This window comes from Pezoporus wallicus, unplaced genomic scaffold, assembly GCF_028554395.1.
Source record: "Pezoporus wallicus isolate ANWC-B61680 ecotype Strahan unplaced genomic scaffold, APGP_CSIRO_Pwel_v1 contig_5922, whole genome shotgun sequence".
Lineage (NCBI taxonomy): Eukaryota > Metazoa > Chordata > Aves > Psittaciformes > Psittacidae > Pezoporus > Pezoporus wallicus.
In genome coordinates this window covers 2596136-2622914 of record NW_026637228.1, presented here as the reverse complement: position 1 = coordinate 2622914, position 26779 = coordinate 2596136, and the positions used below count along the sequence as shown (strand labels likewise).

General features: G+C 41.2%; 1 protein-coding gene across 13 annotated transcripts in view; it reads left to right on the top strand.

Annotated features, from left to right (window-relative positions):
• The window catches only part of ZBTB20 (zinc finger and BTB domain containing 20), a 452154-nt gene that overhangs the window by 241443 nt on the left and 183932 nt on the right, over positions 1–26779 (top strand). For 2 of the 13 annotated variants that reach the window (XM_057404353.1, XM_057404351.1), the window contains one exon: positions 25010–25126. The exons of the other annotated variants lie outside the window; for them this stretch is intronic. The gene's annotated coding sequence lies outside the window, so the exon portion shown is untranslated. The remainder of the gene's footprint in view (positions 1–25009; positions 25127–26779) is intronic. 13 annotated transcript variants of the gene reach the window in all.

Below are 26779 nucleotides of genomic sequence, written 5' to 3'. Positions count from 1 at the left end.
TTAATAGCCAAAAATGTTATTAGTAACATAGATAAGGAAATTACTTAATAAAAAATATATGATTTTTAACTTGACAGTGTCCCTCTTAATTAAGTTATGAGATCCATAGATGACTGATGTTATAAAAGTGCAGCGTGTAGCTTCTATTATTTATAACAGAATGCCAAAGAGCTAGTTCAAACCGATTAAAGCAAGGAAAATCTCACTGAAACTTGCTGTTCTGAGTGAGTGAATGGTGAATATTTCTAGAGAATTCATACAGCCTCAGCATCTCAAACATAGTACCCAGCTAGCTCTCTTTGATACAGGAATTACATATGTTGGGAAAAGAATAATAACTCATTAATTAAAAGGATGGTTTTGGCAGGTTCTGGAATGCAAAAAAAAATCTAAGTATTTCAGTTGTGTTGACTGATGAAATTTAATTTGGAAGTCTGGGTGCCTTTACCTACCTTACAAAGTCAGCCTTGCACTGATTTTTTTTTTTGTTTGCTTTCCATAAAATCTTCAAATATCCCTGTTAGGCAGCTAATGGAGCTCCCCTGTTAGAGACCCCTATGAGGCTTATTTCTGCTTGCCCTGAGCTGGCCCAGGTATATCTACCCTTCAGCACAGCAAGCAGTAGAGACCCCCAGACCTTTAATCTACCGGTCTCCTAATAGTCATAGCAAAGATTTTAGTTTGTAGCTGTACTCAGGCATGTGAGAACTCTGAGTTAAACCACTTGTGGGGCTGAGAAGGGATGATGTATGGTGCACAGCAGGGCTGTGTTGGCACAGGGCACTGCTGAATCATTTCCGTCCCTCACTGGGGGGACCAGGGAGGCCAATATTAGCAAATCACCCAGCATCCCAGCTGCAAGCTCAGCTCAGCCCAGTTGTGCAGTAAAACAGCAGGACCATTGAGAGAGTCTGTGCTCTCCAACCTGTGAACTGCTTTTGGCGGTCCCATACCACGTATCTTTATTTGTCCGTAGAATGGGTCTTGTGGCTTTCAGCTGTATAGAGATTAAGTATGGTGTGTGGCTTTAAAGACAGGAAGGGTAGTTGCTTTTGATGTAAGAGAATTAAAAGGGTAAATATTGGGTTTTTTGTTGGTTAACTTATCATTAGTGAGTGTTTACCTCTGCTCACTTACTATATCAGTTAGGTGCTTTAGTAATTATCTACAATTTCAGCAAAGAAGAAAGCTTAGATCCCAGATAAACTGAAACTAATGGTAAAAGTTTTCTTTGTGGGTCCGTGATTTTATCCTAAATATCCAAATCATTGAGGTGGGACTGATTAATATCTCTCACTTTCTCTTTCCACTGCTTACCACTCTCTTGAGGGTTATAAAAATAATAAATTATGTGGAATTTCAATCAAAATGTATGCAGCACAGGCAGGTTATAGGAGAAGAACTTATACCATATTTGAAATTTTTTCTTCTGTTCTGCGTTCAGAAAACTCTTGAGCAACATAGATAATGAGAGACTTTATTTTAAAGGTTTGATTCTGGGAATATTGTTGAAGCACTCAAAAGGTGGAATTGCTGAACACATTTTAAGAAAATACATGTAATATCTTAACATGATTATAATTTTCAGGTAATTTTCTATAGTTGCTCAAGCTATAACCCCTAGAACTGATAGAATATAATCACATCTTATACCGATTATGCTTGGCATAGAAAATGAATGTACACAAGGCTTCAGCTTAGATTAACCATGCACCACAGATGTGTTCAGTGAGCCTGTTTCCTGTTTTGCTTTGTAAGCCCCCCCAGTCCAATCCGTGGAGATATGTTTATCTGCTAATAAACATAATTACAGTCATTCCTGCTGTCATTTATAAAATTATAAGACATTTATATAGTCAGTTGTGGTGTTTAAGGCTGCTAAGTTTCCCTGACCAGAGTCAAAGCTCTACTGGCAACTATTTCCTTAGGACTTTAGGGGCAAACCTGGTCTTCTGGTTGTCTCTCCAATAGATCATTAGTCTGTGATGAGCCATTAACCACACAGAGGTTTGCACCAGATACACAGAAAGTTCTGGTTCTCACTTGTATCCACTTCATACCATTTATGATTGCATAGAGAGGATCTGATTTTCCTCCCAGTCTGGTAGATGTGAATCTAGATCCTGAAGCCTGGAGGGTTTCAGCGCTGTACATCTCTGCAAGAGGGAAGGTCCAAGGGGTTTAAAGCAGAGAAGTAGAATGTTCGTGGCTTGCAAATTGCCCAAGACCCTTGTAAAGGAGTGGAGGTGTGCTGAGGAAACTGCCATGAACAGCACATCTTCAAAGACCTCAAGGGAAAAGAGGCCATCGAGTGGGTCTTCTGCTGCTCAAGATAGCTAATTGGGCTATATCTAACTTTAGCCATCATTTCTCCTGTAAACTATTTGAAAACTCCTCGTTTTTTAGTCTCTTATCATGTTTTAAGCTGCAAATAATTGACACAATTTGATAAATACATCTGGAGACTGGGATTTCATTATATAGTCTGATGTTACACTCAAAGTGTCTAACACTAAGGCCCAGTTTCCTATTTCAAAAGTTGAGCATATCTGTCTAAATCAGTAGGAATTTTGCCATTGACTTGAATTCAGACTGTTGAAAAGACTCTTGTTTTGAGGGAAGATATCTGAAAGTTCCAGAACAAGCACATCTGTTAGCCAGACATCACTTCGGAATCCTGAGTTTAGTAGAAAGTTTTAAAGTCTTTGTGGGAAATAATGGATTGCTCTGGGGAACTGCAGAGTGGTCAGATTAATCATCTAGACAAAGGTTTGTGAGTCTAGGGACTCTTCACTATAGAAGTGCTGGAATCGCAAGCAAAATGTTATGGTAGGTCACTCAGTTCTACTGAAAAAAGTCTGCCATCGTTCTAACTTGTGAAATCCTACTGTCCGAAGGTGCATCAGAGTAAGGGGCAGCATCACTAAAAACTGACTGTTACTAATTTCATCCTCACTGGTATTTGTTCCATGCAACTGCTGTTTCCTCTTCCTAATTCATATTATAGTTGAGGGGCTTTTTTTTTGTTGTTTATCCACATGAATAGACAAGCTCATGAAATGGTCTCAAGCAGCAAATGGCTTTGGAAGGCAGACAAAGTGAACTAATCTCCAGTTTATAAACGTATGGCAATGCTGAAAGAACAAATGCTTCAGCAAGCAACTTTAAAGAGGAATCGGGGTGTGGAGTTTCTGAAGGAAAGGAGTTGGAGGTGACAGAGCACAAAACGGCCTGAGCACAATGACACACTGAGTAGAGAAATTTAATTATATAAAGAGGGATAATAGATGAATCAACTAGAAAAACAGAGAACAGAGAGAGCAGGGAGAAAAGAACCATTTGACCGTAGGAAAATAAAATGAAGAGAGCTTTGCAGTGTCCTACTAGCCAGCCTTTGAAACTGAAGAGAGCAGAGGAAATTTTGTCAAACTTTGTTGTTTCTTAGATTGCTGGGGAAAGTAGACTGCAAGGCAAGAAGTGCCTCTGCTATCATATGGCTCAAACTGCTTCAAAGGTCTGCCTGGTGTGATAAACAGTGCAAAGCCCTTTGTGATCTCTGGATGAAAGTCACGATATTAAGTCCAAAAAATCATTCAAAGGCCAAGTCCAGCAGTCCTCAGTCCTGATTCAGGCAAAACTGCCATTGTTTCACACATGAGTGTCTGGAAAACAGAGGATACAGGGGCACTGAGCCAACTGTTCTTTTTTCTTTTTCTTTTTCTTTTTTTCTCCTTTTTACCCCCTTTTTTTCATTTATTCTAAAAAAAAAAAAAAAAAAGAAAAAATGAACAGCTTTGAGGGTAGAGGAAATAGTGGGAAAGGGAGGGGGCCACCCACCCACTTTTGATTCAGGGCTGAGCAGATCCTGCACTAGACTATTTCCACCTGCCCCCAGTTTGCCTTATACTTTGCATCCTTCATTTGAGTCCAGTCTTTCAGCCCGAAGGAGAACTAACTCTGCAGAAAGTTTATGGGCAAACAGCCTGAATGGAAACTGTTCTGCAAACTTAATTACAGCATTCGCAGTTAAATGCAAACTAGTAGCAAAGCAGTGGGAATAGCTGGGCATTCAGCAGAGGGAGGCCAGGTACAGATGCTTTGATAGGTGGATCCGAATTTGAATTAAACGCCTTTTTAGCATGTTAAAAGAAACAGTCTCACCTCTGAGTCACCATGTATCCCTTTTTTGTTGTTGTTTCCCCCCCTTGGCTGTATGTACAATGAAATCATAGTCAAAGTAAGTAGCTATGGTTCTCCTTAGGGCTTAGGAAATCAATGAAGCATCTTCGTGATCTATTGTTCTTAAAAACGTACACACTGAGTCACTCCCTCAGCATCTTCTTCTTGCAGTTCAGGGTACAATTTCACCTCGGGTTTCAGTGATTGTTTGGGAGGCAGGGGGAGGATTGTGGCTGCTTTCTTTTTCCTTGGGAGTAAGCTTTCCAAGTGCTGGTAAACTTTGCAATGACTAAGTAATAAGAAAGGCAGTTATTTGGGTGCCATCCTTTTCAAGTGTTGAAGCCACTGTGAGTTTGGAAGAGCTCAGCAGAACACCTAAAACATTGCAGAGACAGGCTTCATGCTGTGCTTCGCAGGCAGTCTTAACTCAAGCAAACTTGCACTGAAGTCAGCTGAGAAAGTGAGAAATGAGTTAAAAACTGAGGCAAGATCCTGATCTTTTACCCAGGCACAACTCCAGCTGCTTCAGAAGAGTTGCTTTTGACTTACAGCATTGTAACAGAGATCAGAATCTCGGCTTCAGTAAGGGCTTCGGCATTTGGCCCCACTCCTGTGTAGGCCTTTATTCAATTTATTAACTTTTAAAAATGGACAATCGCATCGACTCTAAATAACCCTTACCTCAAAGTTCCCTTGAAAGAAAGCTAATAAGACTTTTTATTTGAAGGGGGGAGGAAAAAAGAAAGAAAAAAAGAAAAAAGAAAAAACTAAAAATAAAAGTTTAGCTATGGTCAGCCAGGGTGGGAAATTCCATTGTGGCTGCAAGCCCATGGCAGGTAGAGTGGAATTTAATGAAGGAAACTGCTGTGTTTTTGTGTCTTTCTGTATGTTTTTCCTTTAAAACCAAGAGCTGGGCAGGCTTCCCATTTGACCTGATGTGACCCAAGCAAATTGCTTCTTATATAAAAACAACTGCAGACTTGGAGAATGTGAAAATGCACTGTATCCTTTTTCCAACTCGGGGAAAATGAAAGCCTGAGAAACAGGACAGCCCTGTCAATACTCCTTGAGCAAAACTATCACTCAAGCCCAATAAAGAGAGATTAGAACAGGCTTCCTTGTGCCAGAGGGATTTGTTATAAGTTAGATCTCTTTATGTATTTATTTTTTTTTAAAACAGGCACGCTTACCATTAGTAAAAGAAAAATCTGATTTTTCAGATACTGGGTTTTTTTGTGAAGGGAGAGGGAAAGAAGCACTTGGAGGAGAGAGAAAGAGGGAGAGAGGAAGAGAGGTTTTAACGAACGCACCCGAACGAGAAGAAATAAATAGATAATTGTTAAAATGTAGGCAAAAAGCCCAGCTTTTAGCTTTTGCTGTAACTTGGGAGAGCACAGGCGTGGGGATTCAGGGTGTGTCTGCTGATATTGTATTCAGATGTGTTGCTTTGGCATGTGTACTGACGGATTTATTTAAAAAACAAAGCAAAAAAAAAAAGCATTGTGTGCTCATGAAATGACTTCATAAAATCCTTCCCTTTATGAATTATTTTGATCACAGGGCTTGTTTAAATTTCTAAAGTACTGTGCTTTTTTTTTTTTTAATTGCCTTCTTTTCAGAACTGTCTGTTCTCAAGTTGGCACCTTCCGCATAGCAGCATGCAGAGATTAAAGGAGAGGGGAGGGAGGGGAGGTGCAGAGGCTTTCATCAGACCAAGGGGGTGACGCGGTGCATAAGCAAACTCGTATCTTCTGTGGGTCACCCCCGAAACGAGTCTGAAGCTCTCAGCCACTCTTCTCCCCTTGGCATGTCTAATCTGCGGCACCTACTCAGAGGAGAGACAAGCAAACACTTGAACCGTCTCATGCTGCCGTGTCACTGGAGACAGAATAGACCTTTGTTTGCTGTATCTATGCTTAAAATGGAGGTGAAGGGCTTCCTACTGAGGAGAGCAAGATGCTGTAATACTTTCCAGGTTTGGTGAGGCCTTTATTTCCAAGACACAGGTTTTGTTCTGTGCTCTGTGGGCTTCCGGCTGTTGTTTGAGTTTTTCTCCTGAAGCTGATAGATGCCATGAGCACTCCTGGCATCGGGCACTAATGGGGCAATGTACAGAAGGAAACTCCTGACTGTTTTGCTCCAGACATTAAGGATCTGCAAATCAGTATTAGTCACTTCCCCAAGATCAACATCCACCAGCATCATCATACAGATCCTGTATTTATCCAGAAGTTGCTGTGTTATTTCCAGACTAGGCATGAAACCTCAAATGTTTTACTGGATGAAAACACAGTACCGGGGATCAGGGGAGCTGGGGTTCAGTTGCTGCTGCTTTTTATGTGCTCAGGAACATTCACAAGGTCCTTATTATATTTTTTGCTACTTGATAAAGTCTGAAGTAAGGCAGTACTTGTGACAGCTCTCCAAGACTATTTCTGCTTGTGTAAAGGAGGAGGCTGGAAAGCTGCCGGCGGAAAAAGACCTGGGGGTGTTGGTCAGCAGCTGACTGAGCATGAGCCAGCTTGTGCCCAGGTACCCAAGAAGGCCAACAACATCCTGGCCTGTACCAGCAATAGTGTGGCCAGCGGGGCCAGGGCAGTGATTGTCCCACTGTACTCAGTGCTGGTGAGGCTGCTGTGTTCAGTTCTGGGCTCCTCACTACAAGAGAGACATTTTGGTGCTGGAGCACATCCAAGGAGAACAATGAAGCTAATGAAGGGTCTAGAGCCCAAGTCTCATGAGGAACAGCTGAAAGAACTGGGGTTGTTTAGCCTGGAGAAAAGGAGGCTCAGGAGGGACGTTACCACTCTTACAACTACCTGAATGGTGGTTGTAGGGAGGTGGATATTGGTCACTTTTCCATAGTAACAAGTGGTTGGATGAGAGGAAATGGCCTCAACTTGTACCAGGGGAGGTTTACATTAGATAAGAGGAAAAATGTCTTTGCTGAATGGGTTGTGAAACATTGGACCAGGCTCCCCAAGGAAGTGGTGGAGTCACCGTGCCTGGAGGTATTTAAGGGATGTGTAGATGTGGCATTTAGGGACATGGTTTAGTGGTGGACTTGGTAGTGTTACGTTAGAGGTTGGACTTCCTGATCTTAAGGGGCTCTTCCAACCTAAATGATGGTATGATTTATGTGGTGTATGGGGTTTTTCGGCAGGTAGTATAACTTCTGCGTCCTGGTAGACTTGCTTTTAACTGTGTACAGGAAAGCACCAATAGACAAATAGTGAAAACTCAGTTATCTTATTCTAGAGAATTTGCTTCACAGTTTAGAGACACTTTGTTTCCAGAAACTCTTTTCCGTAACCTGATAGATTTTCACTCTCCTATACAGAGAAATAAGACTGTATGTAGAAATTTTCTGTTTACTTCAGGCCCTTTCCGTTTGCAGATTACACATCACTATAATCTTCAGAACTGCACTTTGGGTGACATGAGATACGTGCCATTCAACAAGCTTTCCTTGGTGGCAGGTCTTCTTGTCACTTAGCAAAGAGGGTGTTTGACATTATGAAGTTTATGAAAAACTATACCAATCTAAATGTGTTTTTTTATTTCCTGTGCATAAACACTAGTACCACTTTGTGCATACTCCATCATGGGCTGGACACTAAGCCGTCTGTATATATTGTGTATATATATTAATCCATGCATCCCGTAACAGCTGGCCGTATACCTAGCATGAATTAATTGTTGTAAGCATGGTTGGCTGTTGCTCAGGCGGTTGGTTTTGTTGGTCTGTTAATAGGTATAAACTAGCCACACAAATGTTTTTCAGCCTGTGCTGATTCTGTCTAATGAAAAGTGCAATGTACACATCAACAAAATGTTGTGGCATTCTTATTGTGTAATCTTTGAGGAGAATTCCTACTTCAAGAGCTTGTTGGGACATACAGATATTTCTGGGAAATACACCTTTTCTTCAATTAAGTAATAGACCCCTGGTTTGAGGTTAAACTTGCTGGGTTTTATGGATTTTTAGAAATACGTACTTTCAGCAGTAAAATGCAGTGCCAAAGCTGACAAATGAGTCCTTTATATCATTTTAGAGGACAAAGCATTTGGCAGAGTGAGGAGAACAGTTCAGGTACACAGGTGTGTTTCTGGGATTTAAAAGTGAAGCACTGTGAGGTGTCTATTTTTGACAACGGACCTCAAAACTGTTCTGAATTCCAGCAAAAGGCCTAAGGAAATCCCTAAAAAGAGGTCAAAGGACATTTGGCAGATCATGGAAAAAGTCCTGGTTTGTGTCAGTTGTCCTGCTTTGGGCACAATGTCACAGGACTGTGTCGTCATGGTCAAGTGGACCATGACCATGTCAATCCATTATTTGAGTTAGGTAAATTCTGAATTTCTTTTTTAGCAGATAGTCTTCTGTTGATGTTGTCCAAGAAAAAAGTCAATAGTGCTTTAGGATTCAGTGCTGGATTTTTATGTTCCTGTTCCTGACCATGTATGTGACCAGATTTCTGAGTTTAAGGCAGGACAAAATGAAGATGATATTATATGAAAAGCAGAGGAAGGAATTTCTGGTTTAAAAATCCAAATTAAGGTGTCAGTGGGAGACTTTCAGTCTGTTTAGAATATTTCTAATTTGCACAAGCCCATGTGGGCCTATTCCTTTCTCATTTCATGGCACACCCAGAACTTCCATTGGCTTCAGTGCAATTTTTACAGCTCTGGGATCTTTCCCAATAAGCCCGCAGCAAAGGCCATGTAGCTAAGTGGGAATGCTTTCAGTAACATCTGTATGCCCTAGTCTGGGCTGTATACGCGGGTGCTTCTGAGCTGAGTATTACTGAAGGTAGTCTATGCTGTTGTTTAAAAGACGTAAAACAAACTTAATTTTTCTGATCAGTAGTGCTTTTTTGATGTCAAAAGTAGTAACAACAGGGAAAGCTACTGATAAGACTTATAGAAATTATGTGATGGATACTACAATTTGCAATATATAATGGCTTAGAAAGGAGGTATGTTTCTTCTGGAATCCAGGAGTGTCACTGACTTTGGGATGTCCTGGTTCCACTGGGAACTGCGTTTTAAAATACTGCAATGTTTACATTACATGTGCCTTTTATATGTTAGATGTTTATACATTCTGTGTTAAATATCTGTTACGTTTTCAGAGCAGTGTCAGTAATATAAACACTATTAATGGTATTTTGAATTTTGGTAGGTTTCTATACCTGAAAAATGTCTAACAGAACTAATAAACTTAGGTCTTGCTCTTGTGAATGCTTATCACCGCTTACTATTTGTGTGACTAGTCCTGTAGGACAGGGGAATAGCTAAGCAGATGTAAGCTGAGTCTATGAGTGCATATTTTCATAATCAGGGTCTTAAATTTTTAAAGAAACTGCAGAGATATCCCATCATCTACTTTAAAAAAAAAACAACCCAGGACCACTTTTGGAGTGAGAAACAAGAACATCATTCACTAACCTAAAGGAGAGAGGGGGAAAACTTGCACTGTTGAAACTCCGGAATGGACTGCAATGAGAAAATTGTATTTACCCAGTTTGGATTTGGCAAGCGCACTCTAAATACTTTTTTCTCCCCTTTCTTATTCATGAAGAGTTGCAGGATTTGAGTTAGGTCTGAAGTCAAAATAAATACGATACCTCACTCGAGAAGAACTTACCGCCTTTATTTAAGAATTCATAAAAAAGCATTTGACATGGTTGAGTGGTATTTTATTTGGTTAAATTAGGGTTTGAGGTTTGTGAAGTTTAAACTTTGTCCCCTTTTGAGAATGATTTAAGACAGGAATGCTATAATCATCTAGTTATATGAGGCTGGAGCAGGTGCAGGGTATGGAAAAATGGTCTTTTCTCCTCCCATCTGTTCTCTGACGAACTGTTTACTTCTTGCAGGAATCTCTTAAATGCTCTTTCTGAAGTTTCCCCATAGGCAGACAGTTCGCTGCAGTGCCTTTAGAGGCAGTGGGAATAACTTGTGCCTAGACTCTTTCCGCTTCTCCAGGTAGAATGAGAAAGAGGAAAGTATGCTTAGGGGTGCTCTCTGTACCCTTCTTCCAAGTGCAGCGGACATTGGACTGACTGAAGGGTAGCATCCCAATCCATTTCTGCCAGTGGGAACAGCATCACTTTCTGTTGTATTTAAAACAATGAATGGAATTGGATTGCTTTCCCTTCTATGAGTATGTGTCAGTTATTCCAGTTTTGGTTTTTGAATATCCAAACAAATGATAAGCGAAAGCAAAACCACCTAGAAAATGTGGTTGTAATGAGTCAAATGAAAATGTCATTTGTAATGAGCTTATCAGGTTAGATGTTCTGTTGTTGGGGAAATAAGCTGTGCTACATTCCATTTCTCTGTTTGTCTCTGTGAGAGGGGTCCCAGATGTCTGAGCTTTGATTTCTTTTTTAAAGTTAGGGTCATATTCTCAGTGCAGATTTCTTCACAGTACCTCTGCTAATATTAAGTGGGATTAATACATAAATCCCATTTGTGGGTATAGAGGATGGGATCCCAAATGTGTTATTAGTCCCATCTGCAAATCGGGAGTGCCATCAGATGGAAAGGAAGAAAAGAATACCAGTTTACAGCAGAAAAGTATTAGAGGAATTCCCCCAATGCACACATCCCCTGCAGCGAAACAAAAGCATGTGCGTGCAGGAAAAGTCTGTCAAGTTTAGTGTGAGCTGGGATTTAAACTTCCTTCAAACTTTGAAATGCTGGAATCCAGCATTTGGGTCTGACCCATTGCTACTTTGTGAGCTGACAGGGTCAAAGTCACAGCTAAGGATAAAAATCCTTCCTGTTTAACCTTGGAAATCTGAAGGTGTGACAAGGATAAGAGGCTTGCTTTGGTTGTATATGTTTCCTTCAAGATGCATATTCTTGGTCTCCATTGGAGAAGAAGGACTGGGCTAAATGGAACATCTGCCTCATATATCCTCATGTTATTCAGGAAACTTTATGTGTGTACAGATACCCACATACACATCTCTTCATTGTACATCATAGGGCCAACTTAAACTGTCTAGCCAGGAGATGGAAAAGGATAGTTCAGTCCAACCCTGTATGGGTTTCTGGGGCTGGACTGCTATATGGGACTGTTAAGACGTAATTGCTAGTCTTCCTGCCCAGATGGCAGGAGGACTACTTTCATGCTTTCCAGTTGTTCTTTGTAACAGGGAAAGAGTTGAGCCTGCTCATGGAACAAGTCTCAAGTATGCAGTGCTGCTACCATGCCAAGTAGTTTTATGTTAGTCACTTTATAATGTGTGTGCATGCTCGAATATATGTAGATGTAAAGTTTATGAATAAATGCATGAAAGTATACAGGTATCCCTACATGCACCAAAGGGAAACACTGCATTTAGCAGCTTCACTTCAAATGAGCTGGGAGTTAAAGTTTGAAGGCAATTTGAACATCCATCATAGTCCTTCTTTCCTCTCTGTAAAAGGACTGTGTGTGTTACGTACCTGCCTTGCAAAATTTGTTCTTTCCAGAGACTTTTGAATAATAGGATTAGGACTGTATTTGTCTGAAAGAAATGTGGATGATCTGAGCAGTCACTTCCATGATAATGAAAACATGTTTCAGATGCAAGAAAGAGTTCTGCTAATCCTGGTTTCTAATAGTGCTGTCTCTGACAATGTTTTCCTTTTGTGGCCTTGAGTAGAGCACATCACTTTTTTTGCCACTGTTTTCCCATCTCGAAGAGCCATTGTGAGCCTTGACTAAGGAACACTTGGAAGGATTTTGGAAAAGCTAGTTGTGGAAAGGCATGGATAGGAAAGCAAACAGTATGATCCTGGACTGGTGTTTTCCATAGGCATCCTGGTGAACTTTACCTGAAACTTAGCTCTGTCTCTGTGAGTTTTAAAAAGCAGAGTCATATTGCATTTAGTTTTACTAATTAAAGAGATGTTTGAAATACATTATTCTGTTTAGTCCAGCAAGCAGCTCCAAGTTTAGTGATGTGTTACAAGCTCCATTTTTTGCGTTGTGACCTGGCATTTATGTATATTGCATAAAGCAAATTCTGAGCATTGCAGCTTCACTGACTTGGGATCGACAACGATTTTTTGTCCTTTTTACTTGCTTTTTATCATTTTCAAAGAAGTTAACATGCTGTACTGTGCAGCTCTTCCCAGATAGCACAGAAAGGCTTGGTCATAGACTTTAGATGAGGGTGCACTATAACTGTTTGTTCATGTCCAGCTTTTCAACACAAAAATGCTTACCTGAGTTCAGCCAAAATGGTTGTGCCTGCCTGATTATATCATCTATTGAAGCCAAATAATCTAAAGTATGCATGGTCTGATAGACAAAGCATCCAACAAAAGCTTCCTTAAAATGAGTCATATCTTCGATTTAAGGATCACATTAGTTGAAATGAATCAGTCTTCCTCTTGCTGGCACTGGGAAATACAAGAAGAAAAGCAAGAGAATTGCTGCAGCATAACAATGCCACCCATTGTAAGGCAGTGCCAGCCAGGGATACCAGGCAGCAACCAGCCAGGCCAAATCAGCACTTATTTGTTAATTCCAGGAATGTGTCGAATATTTGAGGGCAGTTTCCGGACAGAGCAGCAATGGCGAAGGGTTCTGGCATTACAGTTTGTCAAGGCGTGATGGATCTCGTGTTTGAAAGTGTTCACATTAGGGCACTCATTTCATTACACTTGAAGTAATTGTCCTTCATACGGTTCCAGCAGGAGTGACAAATATCTGCATGGACAAATAAAGAAAGCAGTACTTCTTTCAGCATCCCATCTGGAGGCCAAGTTAATTTTTGCTTTCTCTCTTTTTGAAACTTAATTTTACGTCAAGCAGGAGGTCAGAATTCACGCATGATAGTTCAGGTGTGCTCACCTAACAAGTATGTATTACAGTTACTACATCCCTGGTCAATTTTGGGTATGAAAGGAAATTGTCTTTATCTTTTTTTATCCTTTTGCTGTCTTAGTGCTGTCTTCTTTGTATTTACATTACAGATTTATCAGGTCTCTTGCAAGTACCACCACTCCGTGTACAGCCCCTTACTCTCTTAAGTGTTTCTCTCCCTTCATTGCATCTTCTTAACTGTAAGTCATTCTCCCATGCCAGGTCAAGCTCTCATTTCCTTGCTCTCTCTTCTTACCTATAGTTTTCCTTCTGTTCTCACAATTCAAAGAAGTCTCTCACCTTATGGATTGAATGCAGACATAACCAAGTGAAATTCTATGGCTTACATTACTTTGGAGGTAAAACCATGCTACTTGGGCAGACTGTTTGACCCGTATATTGATTCATTTTGATTTGGTGGACCACTATTTCCTTCTGACCTCTGTAGTTGTATCCAGACTGGCATGAGCAATATTTTAGATTCCTTTGTGCAAACAAGATGCCTAAGCACCGGTTAGGTCCAGTCTTGGTGACATAAATTGACACTGAAAGAAAGAATTTCAACCTGAAGAAGAGTAAAATGCAAAGAAACCCACCATGCCTCAAAATGAAAATACTCAATTCTATTTTATAGATTATCATTCTGCAGTCATAGTATTTGAGCATGTTGTAATAGTTCATTAAGCAATGCAGCTAATATCTGACATGAATTTACGGTCCTGTTTGGCTTTTGCTTTTCCTCATCCAGCAATGCACTATGGAACCCAACTTATAGCCTGCGTTTTTGTCACTATGTTTTCCAATTCTGTTTCTGGTTTCTCCTGTCACTTCTCTCAGCTGTTTTCATAATTTAACTTTAATTTAATTTAAATATAATTTAATTTCCTTGGTCTAGCGTGTTTCCTAGAGATATGGTTCTTGATTTCTTTAAAGCAACCTTTCTTCCTGGTATAAGCAATGCTCTCCTTCTCCACTTCTCATGTATTCAGGCCTGGTGTTAGGCCAGGCCTGTTGTTCTTCAGAACTGAGCAAGTGATGCTTATTGTAGCTCACTCACCTGGTGAAAATTTCCTCATGCTTAATTTTTCTCCAAAGGATGATGGAATTTGTGTAGTTCCTGGTTTTGCGCCCTGCTCCAAACATTGGTCAGGGATGACTGTTTTCCCAGTTAACACTAGCCTAGTCTTGCCTGCTGTATGTCTCCCTTCCAACCATCAAGTGCAAAATGAGGTTAAGATTAACTGCTTACCCAAGAGCAGTCTGCATTGCCAAGCAAGATATCCGAGATAAACACAGCTTCCTTCAAGCAAGATACCCAAGATAAACACAGTTTCCTTCAAGTGGCTGTAGAGCTAGCCAAAAAAAGGAGATTATAGCCTGACACAGAGAACAGTCCCAGGAAAAAATGGTTAAAACAGGGCAGCTATAGCTTAGTATATTAGGGCTAGTGGGGAAACAGTGGATATTCTTCATTAGTAGGCTGCTGGCTCAATGAAATGCAGGGATTCTTTCTGAACGTATACGTAGGTCTCAGACTGGGCAGGCTGTCTTGTTCCATGCTTTTTAATGTATTAACCAAATGCATAAGAAATTAAGACTGCAGATGAGCAAACTGAGCAAACTTACAGTGCACCAGCTGTGAGAGGGCGTGTGTTCCTGAGGACATGCAGTTTTTATGCTTTTCTGACTAGCACCATATAGTTACATTTTCAGTCATTAAACATATGTGTTTTTAATATAGATATACACTTATGCATATATATATCATTTAAGTAAATAGCTGTGGAAAGGAGGAGAAATAGTTATAAAAATAAGCATTCTGAATAGCAAACAAGCTTAGTGTATAACTAAAGGAAACTTTGAAGAAACAGGCCTTCATGAAGAAATAACGTTGAAACCATATGTTTTCCATGTACCAGGAGACTGTTTTTAATAGTTTACAAATGTATTTAACCACAGCAAGTCTAAAATTAGTCAGCGTTTTAAAGGGCTAAAGATTGACACAAGTCATTCCAGTTAGTAATGGACTTCTTTTCATCCAGACCTAGTGAATAAACTTAGGTGACTGAGCAGCAGGAGGTGTCTGGGGGGACTGGGGTGTCTGTGGCTGCTGATCAGAGTTGTACAAAACTTCACTGCTAATTTGCAGCATCCATTTTCTTCAAACTTTGTGTCTAGTGGGAAGTATGGTGGCCTAGACCACAAGTAATCTGAGTTCTGTCCCTGCTCTGCTGCTGGTATGCTAAATGATCTTGAACAAGCCATACCCTCATTGTACTAGTTTTGCTCTCATAAAATAGGAAATCCCTTTGTAAGCTACTTTGACAACTGCTGATGAAAGCTGATGGCTATGAGCTTTGCCAGTCTTTTCTCCCAAAGTTTGCTTGAGTTTAGCCACCCAAAGCACAACTCAAATGAGACTTTAAGGCCTCCCGGGTTTGTGCTGAAGTTGTACAAAACCTCGAATATGGCGTGTTTTCATTTTAACAGCTCCAGGGTTAGTCTGTGCTGCGCCCCACGTCATTAACAGGGTTTGTGAACTTCAGGATACCCTTCATCGTCTGATCTGAATTAATGAATTGGCAGTGAAATCAACATCTTCTGTTGAGCAGCAAAGGTTTTGAGTCTGTGCAACACTCCACAAAAGCCTACTTCTCTTTCAGCAGTGCTCAAATGCCAGCTCTGCTCTCCTGCATGCCCTGTTCTTTCTCCTATTCATCCTTAGGTGACCGTAGAATCATAGAGTAGTTAAGGTTGGAGAGGACCTTAAGATCATCCAGTTCCAACCCCCCTGCCATGAGCAGGGCCACTTCACACTAAACCATGTCACTCAAGGCTCTGTCCAACCTGGCCTTGAACACTGCCAGGGATGGAGCATTCACAACTTCCTTGGGCAACCTGTTCCAGTGCCTCACCACCCTCACAGTAAAGAACTTCTTCCTTATATCCAATCTAAACTTCCCCTGTTTAAGTTTGAACATCATCCTTACTTGATCATGGACTGTGCATGACCAAAGCTGAGGCATGCATAATGGTGTCACCCTGTTCTGTGACATCTCTGCGGAACATGATCTGGGTTCCTACATATGTTCTCAAATGCAAAATAAATTTGCCCTTTTAAATCCAACTGGACGTCTTCCTCATTATGACAGCTATTTTCATTGTGGTTTGAGCTACATAGAGAGAACTAAGAGCTAAGCTACAGAGAACTAAGTCACAGAACTACCTGATAATGTCAGTCATTGAATAGTGTTTGAGCATGCTTTCCTGCTAGCTGTGTAGTGGCTTTATGCTTGCTTGACAGGTTTTCTTTCAACGGCTCTTCTACTGGGTTTGTAGTCTGGAAGGAATTAATGCTTTATTTTATAGAACCCTCAGTAGGAGGAAAGTTAAGAAAAGAAGACATAGAGGACATAGAAGAACAGAGGTGTGGTGCTTTACCAGAAATCTGGACAGGATCTCTTTTTTCCCATAGTGAAAATGCACTAACGCAAGCAGAAGAATCTTCGTAAGCTGTCTGCAGTACTAGAAAACTTATCCAGGTCTTTTATTTCAAACATGGTCAAAATAAACCTGGGAAAAGGAGCTGTATTAGGTCCTTTAATAAAGCATTCCTTTCAGCATCTGTCAGAAATGGTCACATGGTAAACACTGAACAAAAATTTGAAATGTTAAAGGAATAAAACTCTTCAGGGAATAAATTATTTTTACAATTGGCCAATATAAAATAATACAGTACAAGTCTCTTAAAGTAGTAATTGATAAAGGAATAAACCTGCTAAAAGAGTGTATTTTTCATTCGCTGGAGCTAACTGTATAATAGCACTCAGCTGTATTTAATCTCTAGGGGCCTACAGAACAGGCACAAAAATGAACCTAACTTAAAATCAACATGAGTGATCTTTCATGAGGTCTGTGCTGCCTGCTGCCTACTGGCAACAGCCATGTTACTGCAGCAAGCCTACTCTCAGCCCCACAGTACTTTGCCATTCTGAGCCTTTTTTTATCTGGATGTTAAGTAGATAATTCCCAAGGCATCCCTATTCAGTGCAAAAGAATGACTCTTCAGGCCTGACACCTGGGGAAACTGAGAGAGAGGATAAAGCCTTTGCCCCTGGGTAAGACTGGCTTTGTTCTGCCATGTAGTGTGGTTGTAATGGGCCTTGATCCTTCCATAGAATGCTGGATGGAAACACATTAAAACAAAAATTTTAACTTGTGGTTCCACTGGATGCTGCAGAACAGGATTACAACTGCAGGAACCAGGAACCTGGAACCAGGTCCTTCAGCTTCCTACTGTGTGCACCTGATCATCTCCATATGGACACCAAGTGTCAATTTTGCGTTAGTAATATTGGTTAATTGAAGAGCTCTTAAATTCTTTTACAGGGCTGTGAGTGAGAGCTGACCTCACATGGGCAAAAAGAGAGCATCTCACCAAGACAGAGAAAGTTATCCTGCTGTGTGGCTGTAGTGTGATTCTGGTTTACCTTAGAAACAGGTCTGTCACAGAAACTTTTTAAGCTTTCATTGAGGAAAAGAAAGGACATTTTTCATTAGGCAGATACATTCAGGCTGATTCTTTGATAAGAGTGGAAAGAAAGCAGAGACATGGAAGAATGCATACAAATGGCATTTCATTTATCCTTTTTATGTCTTGGGGTCTCTGAGAGACCAAGTGATTTCTAGCTTGTGAAGGCTTCACCCAGTGATGTTCCATCAGTGAGGTCTCTTCCTGTGTTTCCATGTTCAGATTGTCCGTCCCTGCAGAACTAGTTTGTTCTTGAGATCACTCACACTGAAACAGTTGTATAGAATTGGGCTTTTTAACTGTGTCTGTCTAGTTTTGGGTATGCTGGTGTTTCTCTCCCACCACCTGCAAGCTCATTATCAATTAATTTAATCAAAAGTAAACCCAACAGCTCTTTATCTGAATAGTCTTAAATTTGGGGTATAGTATAAAATGGAATCCTTCTTTCAATTAAAGTTGCAAAGCTACCTTATTTTCATAGCACTTCCCTTTAAAGCTGTTGACCCAATTTTATTGAATTTTAAAGACATTTGAAATTTAGAATTTACATTTTACAGCATGTCTGGGTTTGAGAGTCCCTAAAAAAAGGAAATAAGGGGCTAACTGACTTGGTTGTTTTCTTGCACTGTTTACTTCGTTTAGTTCTAGAGGAGTATATGCAAGCAACTTTGAGTGGGTAAATACAGTAGAAGATAAAGGTGCCTTTGTGAAGTTCTAGCCCATGCATACCCTGTGCCCTTGCATTATGGACTACGCTCTCCTAGCCTGTTCATTGTAAACAGACTGCATTAGTTAAGGAATAGTAGCATTCTCTTACTAGTAATACAGAGATAGTTTCACAGTATCAGTTAAAATTTTCTCTCACTAATTATTTTAGGGTAGAAATTGTTATACTTTGAGACCTGGGAGAGAATGAAATAAAAACAAATAAGCAAACAAACATAAGACAAACTAGAAAAAAGCCTCAGTCCTTTTTTTTTCTTTTTTAATGGTGATTTTAAGCATATAGACAGAAGTGAGGAAAGAGAGAATAATAATAAATAACAGTATTCCTAAGACATCCAGTAATACATTTTGTTTCTGCCTCACTACAAAATGACCCAAATGAATGTTGTTTAAACTTAGCTTATTTCGTAGATACCCTTGAGAATCTGGTAATAAATCAAATGCCAAACAAGTTGGTTCAGTAGTTTCAGAGTGGTGTATATACATAACATATGTAGACTGAATATCACTTGTGCCTGAACCTCACTGTTTTTCTCAGTTGAGATCTGTCTCCATTCTCATGGAAACCAACCACTGATTGACAGTAATGCTGTGAACTTCCACGTATTAGCTAATGCTGACTTTTCATGAAAATAGGAGCTGAGCAGAGTATTATGGAATATTCATGGAACAAAATTCCAGAGAGAGAGGTCTCAGGGTCAGGAGGAGGGAGGGAATGGGAGATAGATGCCAGATTGCCTGTAGAGAGTCCAAGCATGTGTTTTTGTTTGTAGCAATGATGCACATGCCTTTTGCGGGTGCAATTATTGCTTCTGCCTTTGAAAGTTTCACCATAAATCTGTTTCTCAATCTCCCTTCATTTTTGACCCAAATTAACCTCTTCTCCATACAGTTCTGTTACTTAACCTCAGCTTCTCTTGAGAATATCTATGCACCACCATGCTGTAGGTGTTCTCTCCTCAATTTGAGAGATCACTCTGAATTCAAATCTGCTTCTGGACAGATTTAACTCATTAAGTATTTCTGTCTTTTCATGATCTTCATGCACTGGATTTTATATTCACTGAGTCATTGCAGTGAACAACACCACATGAGTGAAAAAAAATCATTCGCCCTTTATTTTTGGTCTCTGCCTACCATCCAGCTTTAAGCAAAGGCATACGATCTGTAAGTAGCTGAAAACTGAGACCTAAAGTATTTGAATATCCATTTAACATATCGTGACACTTTCCTTTTAATCTATCAAACGCTTAAAAATCTGATTTCTCTTGTTCTAGCAATAGCTTGTCTTATTTGAGTGACACCTCGGGTCTAATGAAGCTGACTGCAGGTGACTCACAGCTAACTGTGCAACAGATGTGGGGTGAAAGCTTTTAGCAGCCATGCACCTCCAAGTGGGAATTCCCAGCCTGTAGTATCTATGACATTGATACTGTGCTATTTTCCCATGTCAGGCTTTATTGTGGACCTGACAGGTTCAAAGTCACATAAGTTATGTCTTGTCATAGAGTGTTTCAGAGAAGAGGGATTTAAGTGTATTAGCATTTATTAGCTTTATTTAGGGAATGGACAAAAAATTGCATCTCCAGTATTCTTGTACTCTTAGGAAGCTTTGAACCTTCTGTGAATTTGGACCGAATCCCTAGGTTGGGATGCTAACAAATGTGCTTCAGCTCATTAGGTAAAGAGACTGCAGTTAAGTTCAGCTGCTAGTTGGGTGGTGTCCGACTGAATAGAAGATGCACCCCAGTTTTTTGTGTATCTAAGTTACTGTGAAGAGCTAAGCATCAGAATACAGAGTTGTATCATACCATGTACAAAGGCACTTTTCTATGCCCTCTCCTTCTGGAAAGAGAAGTTCTTTGATAGCCTAGGAGCTTGTTCAGGGAGAAGTAGCATGTTGCCTGTGGGTTTCCCCAAATGCTTGAGGTGCATCATGGTATGCCCTGCAATGTGCAGGACTGATGATGAGAGAGTAAGAGCTGTGGAATAGCTCACAAGTGTGAGCCTTGTGGTGCTGGGTAAGTCAAGGAGGGTCAGATGGGTTGGCAGAGTTTCATGGATTCTGGTGTGCTGCCCGCAGTGGTTTGAAGTAGCTGCAGCCTTGCATCAGTTCTGTCAAAGCTTGAGTGGTAGAATGCATCCCACTTGGGATGAAACCAACTGAGTAGGGTCGGTCACTTGGAATAGCTGCTGTGCATGGATGCCTGTTGTCCTAAAGGCACCGTGAGCTTAGCAGGTTCCAACCAAGAGCTTTCTGCAATGCTGTTTATCAAGAAGACCATTCTTTCGAGCTAGAGGTGCGTATCTGAGCCCTCAAAATAGAAGTAATTTAAATGCATATATATGTATTTTTATTTATTTTATTTTATATGGGGCAAAGTTGCCTGAAGCCTGTTTATTAGTTAATAACCCCCTCCAGGTTAGCGTCTCTAATCTTGTAATGAAATTGAGTTAATAAATCCAAGATATTATTAAATAAAGTAAGTATTTAATATTACTTGTCCTCTTTGAATCCAAGTTGCAATACAACAGAATTTCATTTTATAAATAACACCTTTCGTGCTAGCACCACAGGGCATGATTCAAAAGAATCTAAATAGAACATGAATGCTGTAATCAAATGCAGACCCCAGGAAGGCAGATTAAAAAGGCATGTTGCTGGTTAGCACAGCAGACAGGGTAAGTATAGCGGGTCACAGCAGAAAAGCTAGTTACAAAAACAAGGGCACAATCAGCTGAAAATTGTTTGCTTGCCCACTCCAAACCATGACTGACTGCTTCTGTGTCCGTGACCTATTTTTTTTAATAAAGGAAGATTTTGAGAGGTTGTTACATTTTAATTGCTTTGTACGAAACAACAAAATCTCGACTCTGTGCTTGCATCTGGAGGATACTAGGAGAATACCTATTTATAGACAGAGACACTACATCTGGAAAAGACTTTTCCACTAGGTTTATCTCATCTCTCTCTGTTTATCTCATCTGTTTGCACCCACTGCCAAAGGCTGTGTATCTGTTCCTATATAGAGGCGCATAGAGCAGAGGGGAAAGCTGCAGGGAACTGTCATGAAGCTTCCCTTGCAGGTGTTCAGTGCTGATGAGGGCAGGAGTGAAGGAAACGTGGTCTTCAAATGCTGTGAAGCCCAGGATGCAGAGGCAGCCCCTATCACGGTGTGACTCCCCCTTGTAGTGCAGCTACCCGGCCTGCTGCACGTGTCTGGCTCTCTTGCCCTCACCATCTCACCGTCTTTCCTCTACTAGGGTGTCATGAGGGTGGAGCAGAGGTTAATGGAGCAAAAAGCTGAATTAACCTCCTTGTGCTTACCTGCAGCTGCTCCCGAGGTCTGGCTGCAGCGTGGCTTGTCTCTAAGCATAGCGCCTGGGCAGTGTGGAGGGGAAGGGGGAAAAGTCAAGGTCTCCAAGCACTATCCTGCCTCTACTGGGTTTCCTCCCCCTTACTTTGCTGAGAGAGGGGAGAGCATCAGCCTTTTTGAGGCTCGTCCTCTCTAGGCTGGTGCAAGGCAAGCAGAGAAACCTTTAGGTCCTACTGCCATTTTTAAAAGGATTCTCTTTAACCGTGTGTTTTCTGTGTGTGCGTATGTGGATTTGCAGCCAGACACATCAGTCTTCGAGTTCAAGGGCTAGCAGCCAAGTCAGGGGGTACATATAATTAAATAATCTTATTTATATATATGCCAGTGCATACAGATGTATATGTTTGGATTTGTGTGTGTAATGCCGTTGTGAATATTGCAGAATACAGAACAGATACATATTACAGAAATAGCATGTGTTTTAATGAGGTATAACCTCCCAAGACTCCTGATTATTTGAATATTGGTACCAAGAAGAAGGAACATCAGTAGGGCTGCCTCACCAAGCTACATAAACAATGAAAGTATTTCTGTAGGCAGTCCACTGCTTTTACTTGAGCAGGTAGGATCAAACTAGCCTAATGCAAATAAAGAATTGCAGAAACTAGTCTGTAAACAGTATTGCAGAGAGGAAAAAAAAGCCCCAGCCTTCCAGAGTGGCCTGCTGTACTCAAGGTAAATGAAATATTTAGTGGTGGCAGCAGCAAAAAAATGAAATATGAGATCTTGCATCCCGAGTTATTAGTGACCTGTTCAAAGACAGGCTGAAAAGTGCCTTCACCAAATTAAAACTTTGAAAAAGGGCACAAATGGGAAATGTCAAAATAAAAAATCGGAGGAAAATGATTGTCCTCCTGGCTCTGACTATTTTGTAGTTCGGAGGCCGTGGCCACTGTTCACGGTAGTGAAGCAGGAATGGCACAATTCAGTCTCCTGAAAGCTGGAATGGAAATAGCCTGTGCTGACAGGCAGGCAGTTGGAATTTGCTGTGATTTTGATCGCAGTTGCATGATCTGTTTGCTTCATGTGTTTGGGGTTTTTTGTTTAGTCTAATTTTCAGAAACTTCATAGGGTTTTTTTGAGAGAGAATTTATTTGGTTCTCTGCTCCTTGTTTTTATCGTACAGCCATCCTTAATGCTTAATGATACTAAATAATAAGACTGCTTAATTTAATGCCTGCTATTGATCCCTGGACTGTTTAGCAAATGATTTATTAAACACAGAGGGCCCTCACTTCCACCTGTGTGAATCCCCTAAGGCAGCTGAGGTATTGGAACCTAAGGTCCCTGCTAATTGTGTTGCCTGCTTAGCAATGTTGAAGGTTTCTCTCAGTGTGGACAGGAGTAAGTTTTTCAAATTCCATTCCACTCTTGCTCTCTGGACACCTCTCAGTAATAAGGTTTCATTTGAAAGAGCTCAAATTTGCCTCAATTTCCTTAAGTATTCCTGGCAATGCTAGTAAGCGTACAGGTAGCAAAGGGTGAACGACGAGCTGATCCGTAAGTGAGCAAAGCAATTCTTGGTGAGGTCAGATCAGCTGACAGCTTCTCTCCGTTGCCCAGAGTCCTTTCAGGCTTGGGACCTCTGGTATCAGCACAGATGAGTAGATGGGCAGATTTACAAGCTGCCGATTAGTCTGGTAAAATCAGATTCTCCCCCCCTCTTCACAGTGCTCTATCAGTAATGTCACTTCTACTGTCTTAAGAATTCTCTTGAAAACGCTTCCTTCTTTTACTTTATTAAGATCACCTTGGTAATGTAGATTTAGAAATGCTTTATCAATAGCTTCCCCAAAAGATCTGAGCCTGAAGGAGCTGTGATTTACTATAAATTTTGCATTAAAGGCTCTCTGCTTTTATTTTCAACCATACTTCAATCTTCAGCTTGTCTCTGCCTTATCCACCTGCATGGTAGACTGATTGTTGCTAACAGGAGTCTGTGACAGCATTGCTTCGCCAGCAAAGAACACACAGATGTAAAACTAATTAGTTTAAAAAACATGTTTTTGTTTGTGCCTCACAAATACAGTAGTGCTCAGGAATTTGACAGATTAGGCAATTTTTCTTAGGTTTGGGAAGCTGGGTTTTGGGGTGGGTGCTATGCACATTCGGTGTTGCAGCTCTGTCTCAAATGGAAGCATGCCCTAGAAATAAAGTGCAGGTTGAAACGAGCAGGGCATTTTCAGTTATTTCATGAACTTTTGGGTCTTTTGCCCAGCTTCTCTGAAGTAGGTCCTCACCTGCTGTACTCTGCTTCGCTGGTCATGAACCAAAATGCAGCACTGCAAGCACCTTGGTTCTCATCTGCAATCTGTGAGCTTCCAGTCCTCTACATGCGAGGACGGTTTAATAAGCTCCCTAATAATGACTTGTAGCATCCTGGTTTCTTGTAGACTCAGGCCATCCCCCATTCTAGGTCTCCAAATGTGCTTGATAAATTATTTGAATTACTCTTTCAATTGCCATCTGTAGTTCCTCATAAAGAGGCTGCTATTTGCCTTGCCTTGTGCCAAATCAGGCGATAGTTTTTTTTGCAAAGCTTAGGGACTGCACTGAAATCACTGAACTCATGTCACTTGTGAGCTGCAGTATGATAATGTTAGCTTTAAGTAGACTACAGTTGCAGTCTTGTGAGATGAGAAGGCAGGACCTGGAACTCCAGGCCATAAAGCTCAAAAATTACGGGGAGGTACAAGAGAAGAGAATTTCATGTACCTCGGGTTTTAAAACCAGTAAAAATATTCCTATAAATAGTCATCATAAAATGTTCATGTTGTGCATAAATAAATATACACATACATACATACAGATGCGTATGCACGCATCTAAATGCTGTGACCTTCTCCTCTTTCCCCTTGCCTTGAACTTCCTCTCTGAATGCGTCCTAATGGCCGAGCGATGATCAGATCTGAGGAAATTTAGCACTGCGTGAAACCTTGGACTAGTGACGTCTGTTGAATCTGGCCAGTTTTGTTTGCCTACTGGGAAATGGCATGAACTTCCCAATATTATGGGTTTTTTTAAGTTTGTGTTGCCCTCCTCTTTTTCCTCCCCTCCCTGCCTCTCCCCCCCCCCCCCCCAAGAGTGGGTAGCTTCAGGAGACATGGCTGCTTTCTTGCTTTTCTGGTGTGGTGTAAAGTTTTCCGTCGAGAGACAATAATGTACATTCCTCTGGCAGGACGGGATGGATTTTTTTGTTTCTCTTGCTGTTGTTTATTTATAAGACATTTCCTCTTGCTTAGTGGAAGTTTGATCGTAAGAGGCTCCAGTGATTTTCCTTCCCACCTCTCCCCTCCCTAATTCTCTAACTCGGCACTCACCCTGGAACAGAGAGAACTCAAAAAGCCCATCGGCACAGGGCGCGCTTCGCAGCCAAGCCCTGCCACTCTCCAGAGACTGTGAGGTGATTCTCCTTCGTCACCGCTTGGACCAGGAATCACAGCCCTGGTGAGTGGTGAGCTCCCAGAATTTGATGTGTCAAGGCTTCTATTCTCGGGGCCGCTGCGGCGAAGCAGGAAATAAAGAGGTTTTGTTTTGTTGGTTTTTTTTTTCTTTTTGTTGTTGTGTTTTGCCCTTTTTTTTTTTTTTTTTTTCCTTAATATATAAAACGAAAACCAGCAACAAGCACAGAGGAGGATGGAGCTTGGAGCAGAGGCTGCCGAGCCAAGGGCAGCGGAGCTCCGCACCCCCTGGGCATTGGGGCTGAGCCCGGCTCGGCCTCCCTGCAGCCGCCGGTGGGGGTCAGGCTCGGCACCCGCGGCCGGGATGGAGATGCGGAGGGGGAGGATGGGGAAAGAGGGCTGGGTGAGACGGGAATGGAAGGGGGAAGCATGGGAGAGCGGGATTGGGGGGGGGGGCAGGGGGAGAAATGTTAATCCTTCGCTTGGAGTTTCTGTCTGGCAAGTTTTCATGCCTCTGTGTTCTGAGCATTTACATTATGCTCTGAATACCTGATTGCCCAGCCAAGCAGAAAAGAAACTCTACAGTGGATGCATAGTAAAAGAAAATGCTTCTGTGGAAGCCACCTCTGGGAATAGGAAGAACTAGTTGGTTTGCAGACTGCTGGTCCATTTGAGGAAAGGGTTGGATTTTTAAACTTTTGTTTTTATTATTATTGGTTTTAACTCTCTTTCTTCCCTTCTGTTCTCTTTGTATGGGGAACTGGGGATCACAAAAAAAAAAATACTTTGGAGAACTTTATGTACAAAATCTTGGATGTTTAAAGAATAGGGTGTCTCAGCCAACATCAAGGTACTTTTGCAGAGTTATTTCCAGCTGTTGCATAGGGAAGCTGGGGCATAGAAAACTGCAGTGATTTGCTCACGGTCGCCCGAGAAAGCCAGTGAAAGAAAAAGGAGTAGGATGTGCATCTCTAGTTCCAGGCCCAGATTGTCTCCTTTTGGCCTATCCTGCTCTGCTGAATATATCACTTCTGTTAATCTTTTACTGCTGTATTGCTAAAGGAGGTCAGGGCTGTGTGTGGGCTGTTCCATTCATCCTTCATCATCTCCCATATTATCTGGCTCGAAGAAACAAGTCATTTCTTGACTAATGTCTTCCACTCATAACAAAGTAGGCATGTAAGAAACATGGTGGCAATCAAAATATTTGGTTTTTGAGGTATTATCCTGTGCTTTGAAACACATCTCTGACAAAAAGAATGAGATGTTCAATGGTACCAGCGTATCTGCCATGAGGTGTTAGCTAGGAAGCATTCTCCTCACCCTTTTCTTGCTTCTGAGTTGGATTCCTTCAGCAAGAGCAACATTCTGGCCCCCCGGGGAGACTGCTCCTCTCAAAATGCTGCTGGTCACCTGTGACATATGGACAAGTCTGTTCACCTTTTCCCTGGTTTCATGCCCAGTGTAAGTCCTGAGGACAGCACGTAAAGGCTGGCACTGAATGGTCTTTCACTGGAATTACTGGTGGCTTTGACGTTGACTTCAGAACTGAGCTCTCAGTATCAAATCGCCTCCAACCCAAATTAAAGTACTTGCTATTTCTTATAACCAGTAAGTAAAGTCATGCAAGATTTGGTGGTTTTACTGCTTGGCAATTTTTGCAAATGTTTCTGTTGGTTACAATCCACGTGGGGTTCTC